Below are 6,007 nucleotides of genomic sequence, written 5' to 3'. Positions count from 1 at the left end.
AATATGGTTTTTTTTTACTGCTATCATTGCAGGGTAATTATTTCCTAACATCTGTACCCCTGGACTCTGGGTTCAAATAAGTTCTTGTTTTTCTACGTTTGATGCAACAATAGGGAGTTTGCGCCTCACCAACTCTTTGCTGGGATGATTGTTTGCAATATTCAGCAAGGACAGAAGGGAAAGGGAAGACATGATCGAAACATTTTAATATGTTAAAGGGTTAAATAAGGCTCAGGAGGGAAATGTTTTTAATAGGAATAGGGTTTTTTTAGAAATGTTCTTAGTTTTGTAGTATTTTTTTTAAATAGATTTCTACACATTGTATTGGATCGTATTTATTATGCTGTAGAGATTAACATAGTCCATGTATACAAACCAGAAATTATCTCTCTCTGCTTGTTTTATGAAGAATTTTCTCTTATGGATGTTATGAGTTGTATGCCAAGACTTACATAGATAGATCAGTAAAAGTATTTGGTCCTTAAGAAGAGACCAAATTGAATCTCCAACAGTCACATTCATTGTTTGTTACATTCATTGAAACATTTAAATATGTCAAAGGGTTAAATAAGGTTTAGGAGGGAAATGTTTTTAATAGGAAAGTGAACACAAGAACAAGGGGACAAAATCTGAAGTTAGTTGGGGGAAAGATCAAAAGCAACATGAGAAAATATTATTTTACTGAAAGAGTAGTAGATCCTTGGAACAAATTTCCAACAGACATGGTTGGTAAATCCACAGTAACTGAATTTAAACATGCCTGGGATAAACATATAGCCATCCTAAGATAAAATACAGGAAATAGTATAAGGGCAGACTTGATGGACCATGAGGTCTTTTTCTGCTGTCAGTCTTCTATGTTTCTATGTTTCTAAGTTTTTGCTGAAAAAACTTATCATGATTGGGGTGTAATGTGTTTAAGTGACACCTTAATTAATTTGGCTTCATGCTGTCCATTGCCAACATTTTAAGACACAGTAAATATAACAGTCTTTCCTCATCTTCCACCATAGTCACAGTGAAGCCAAGTGCTATATACGCTTCATCATATTACCTTGTCTTAGCTTTCAGGAGCCTTATGTTTGTCTCATTATCTCTGTCTTTTTCCTCCTTTCTTTTCATCCCTGCTAAATATTTTTCCATTGTGCCTCTTAAATGTTTATATACACTTGATATCTCTTGCTCTATGCTGTGTGCTATTGTTCGGTGCAAAAAACCCTGCTCCCTGGGCAAAAAAAGCACGTACCTTGGGATCACATACCCCACCGGCATCGATCTGCCCCCCCGGGGGGGGGGCTACCCCACTATTTGAAAATCACTGGTCCAGGTCACATTTTTCTCATGTTTACTAGACAGATTTTCAAAATCATACATCTGGATTTTGCAAGCAGTAGTTTTATGAAATATCGAAAATTAGTTTATTAGATTAATGCCAGGTCAGAACAGAAATCAGAACATTTCAGAATTTTTTTGCCACCTTTGATATATAACATATAAAAACTCCTGGATGGAGCAGAGTTTTTACTGGCCAGATGCCCTCCCTGACACCACACAGAGATTGCTGCTGATATTTTTATGTGTTATAATATGCTTGTTATATAACATATAAGCTGTATAATTTTTAAAAACCTGAAATCCTTTAAGGTGCAAAATGACAATAAAAAGATAGAATAACATGACATGCACACCATCTGACAAGTAAGGATGTGGCTGTATTCAGAATTAAACAATCATATTCAAACTGACAGTAAATAGTAATTAGTAAACACATGGGCCCAAAGTATAGCAAAGCAAAAAATCCTTGACTTACAACAGTTCATACAGTGACCATTCAAAGTTACAACACTGAAAAAGGTGACTTGTAACAGTTTTTTCAGTTATGACCTTTGCGGCATCCCTATGATAATGTGATCAAAATTCAGATGTTTGGCAACTGGTTCATGTGATCGCATTCTGTGACCTTCTGACAAGCAATGTCAGTGGGGAAGCTTAACAACTGAGTTATTAACTTATCAACTGCAGTGATTCATTTAACAACTGTGGGAAGAAAGGTTGTAAAATGGGGCAGAACTCACTTAACCACAGAAATCACAGAAATTTTGGGTTCAATTGTGGTCATATGTTGAGGATTACCTATATAATTGTCTTCCAAAATACAACATGATGTACAATAAAGTGTCAATCCTATGGTATTCATATTATCTGTAAATGAGTATTGGGTTGTTTGTTTAGGGAGCAAGGTCCTGTCTTGCCTAATGTTCATTGCTAAATGCACTGTACAAAATAGGACCTGGGGTCAAATCTAACATGGTTTGAGGACAAGTTTTATACATTTCTGCAGTTCTCAACATGAAATATGGCCACGTGTTCTCACTTTGCTGCATCTTATTCAATGGAAGGCTACAATTTTTTCTACTAAGAATTACCCATCAGAATACAACCTCAATATTGATCCATAATGAACAAAGAAGTTCCAAGAAAAGCATAGTAATAGTTAATGGGTGACATTTTATCCAAATCCATGTTTCTTTCCCCAGCAAAGAACCCTCCCAGCATATTTAACTTCTGTAGAATGCTCTGCAGTGTTTCAAAACTGATCAAAAAGGCCAGAAGTCAGTAACAAAGTCTCAGCTGTGCATGCAAAGGAGCCCTAGTGTCTAATGAAAAGAGGGACTAGCGGTGACAGGATAACAGTCTTCTAATATTTAAGAGCCTGCCACGAAGAAGAGACGGTCAAGCTATTTTCCAAAGCACCAAAAGGCAAGGCAAGAAATAATGGATGGAAACTAATTAAGAGAGAAGCAAACCTACAACTAAGGGGAAATGAGAACAATTAACTAGTGGGATGGCCTGCCTTCAGGAATTGTAGATGCTTCATCACTGGAGGCTTTTAAGAAGAGACTGGACAGTCACTTGTCTGGAACAGTATAGGTTCTCATGTTTGAGCCCGGGGATTGGACTAGAAGACCTCCAAGGTCCCTTCAAACTCTGTCTATTCTGATTTAGACAAAGTGATCTATTCATTAAATAATTCACTCTTTATTCAGGCTTTCAGGAGAACCTGAAAGAAGCTGCTACTTGTTTAAGGCATCCATTTATTCATGGCTATTGGGTTATTAGAGCAACATTAGCAATAGGGTTCAAGTCCTTTTTCCAATGCTTGGGGTATGCACACCAGTATCTGGTTGCTACCTGGTAAGCACCACACTGCTCACGGGTTGAGAAAATGGAGCTGGCATGCAGATCCATGTTGGCGGCATGCATGTGTGCACATCCAATGCGCAGGAAGCAAAATCTCCTGAGTAGAAGTGTGCATGCACCAGATTTTGACAATTTTTGCTTCTGCGCATGTGTGGGAAAAAATAATAATCATGCACATGTTCTCTCATGATATTTTGTGCAGAAGCAAAATCCTACTGGGACGTGTGTGCACGCCGGCAACCCCCATCTGCTACTGTTCTGTCTGGGTGCCCCCAGACTTCAACACCAACTGGAAAAAGCAGCCAGACACGCTGGTAAAAGCAAAAGCACTTTATAGTTTGAAAAATAAACACAGAGAAAAACCTGTTCTTCCCAACAGGCAGGCTATGAGACTTCACAGCAGAGTCCTGATGGCCAGACAATACAGCAGACTTCTTGCTGGCACACCCACCACTGTACAGAATAAGACCCACACCTTTCCCCCCCAAGGTTTCAGTATTCAAAGTCACAAACCAGAATTCCAAGACGCCAAAGATCACAGCCAGGTCCCAGGACTCCCAAAGATAATACTCCACAAGCCAGGAAGGGTGGGTCTGCCTTTTCAGCCTTTCCAGAGAGCACCACACCCAAACCCAGATGTTGCCTCTTTAGTGCTGAAAGTACCTGGCTAATTGTCCCCTTCGTTGTGTTGCTCTTCTCTGCCGGAGATCGATTATTGCTTGTGCATTTTCATCTAAGGAATCCAGGCTGCTTGCTGGGGAGAGCTCCCTCTCGGGGGACTCTGGCTGTCCTGCCTCTCCCTCAGCCTGAGATTCCTCCTCCCCGTCTGCCTGAACCTCCTGTTCCTCATCCTCCCCCTCTGAGCAGGAAGCCGGCAGAGGATCAGCCGTTCTCTGAGGGGCCTCAGACGGAATCACAACAGCTACACACCCTGTCTAGATATGTTCAAACAAAGATTGAACAGCTATCTCTTGGGGACTGAAGTTAGACTCCAGCACAAGCAGGATATTGGAGCCCCTTGCAATCATATCAGTTTATGAAGGGAGGGAGGAAAACTCACATCCATGTTCTCCAATGGTTTGTCTTGCGGGTGGTGGAGATATACTAACTTTTCAATGCAGTCTAGATAAACATATGGAACCATGAAGAAATAGTTAATCTTATTACAGTCTCTAATCAGTATTTGGTGAAACACTTATTATGTTATAAATACAGGTTAAAAAGCACGTGTCCTCTAAAATCAGTGAATGAGTATCCTAATTGACTGTAACTTTATAAAAGAGGCTAATAAGATACAATCTTAATATTAAAACTAAATAAAAGGGTAAAAAAGCGACTGTCAATAAAAAAATCTAAAAGGATTATATACTTAATACAAAGCTTCTTACTTGATTGTTGCTTGCTTGCTATTTCATCAATTGTTAAAATATTACAAAACCTAAGACATAGGTCAACATAAAAGTTGTTTTTTTAAAAAAACAAGAATTTTATATTACTAGGATTTAAAGGGAACAATTTTCTGCACTAAGGAATGGCAACTGATGAAAATCTGAGAGTCTTCCTGAGATTTTAGAGTTCTAACCAAGTACTTAGAAACAAACCTAATCATTCTCAGATTTTAGTGGAACTACTGTTAATAAGTGAAATTCAGGGTGCTACAGGAGCAATATCTAAGAACTACCGTGTTTCCCCGATAGTAAGACCATGTCTTACTTTCTTTTTACCCCCAAAAGCCCCCCTATGTCTTACTATCGGGGTATGTCTTACATTGGAAAAAGTTTTGCATCTCTACTTTGGGTCGCGTGCTTATGCTTGTTTTTAAAGGGAAAGAACTTAGTATTGCTATCGGAATTCTCTCGACGGGGAAGGAGGCTGAACCGCAGATGTAACGTTGGGAAGAAGGTGCAAGGAATCGCGTGGGGGGGGGATAGCGGCGGTGGTTTGGATTAAGCGATCGTAATCCCCCAAAAGGATGAACTCCAGCCTCGGAAGGCCGATGGCTACGAAATTAAGGCTTTTCTTTGAGAGAGAGAGAGAGAGAGTGGGGGATAGTTGTCGTCGGAGCGCTAAAGACCAGGGCAGAGAAAGCGAGAGCTGCATGCGGGAGAAGCAGAGGAGGAATCAGGCAAGCCGAATGGGAATCCCTCCCCTGCCCTCCCTCGCTCCATTCCCCGCCAGCAACTCCTCCGCAAACCCACCTCTACATCCTCGCTCTGCAAGTGCCGAGACAGGCGGACCACATTGCAAAGGGCTGCCTCTCCTGCCGCCGCTGCTATTGCTAATGCCCGGGGCTGTAAGCAAAACCCGGACCGGACTCACACAGAACAGGCTCCCATTCGGCTTGCCTGATTCCTCCTCCGCTTCTCCCGCATGCAGCTCGCGCTTTCTCTGCCCTGGTCTTTAGCGCTCCGACGACGACTATCCCCCACTCTCTCTCTCTCGAGGGAAATCCTTTGTGCCTTGCGGCCGAGCTCTCCCACCTGCTCGGCGGGTCATCGGGCTCCCCCCCCGCAATACCGTGTTTCCCCGAAAGTAAGACATATGTCTTACTTTCGGGGTATGGCTAATATTAGCCGACCCCCCTGAAACCCCCCATATGTCTTACAATCGGGGGGGGTCTTACTATCGGGGAAACACGGTATATGGACTAAAGAAGTTATAATATGTTATTATAATATGTTATTATACTTTTCATCAGAATTTGCAGATGGGGGGACATTAAAGAGTGCTAAAAAAAACCATGATACCAATTTGAATTTGCAAAGTATAATTTAATGTACAGCAATTATATTTTTACAAATCCTAG

This window comes from Erythrolamprus reginae, chromosome 2, assembly GCF_031021105.1.
Source record: "Erythrolamprus reginae isolate rEryReg1 chromosome 2, rEryReg1.hap1, whole genome shotgun sequence".
Lineage (NCBI taxonomy): Eukaryota > Metazoa > Chordata > Lepidosauria > Squamata > Dipsadidae > Erythrolamprus > Erythrolamprus reginae.
Note: the sequence above shows the minus strand (reverse complement) of the source record.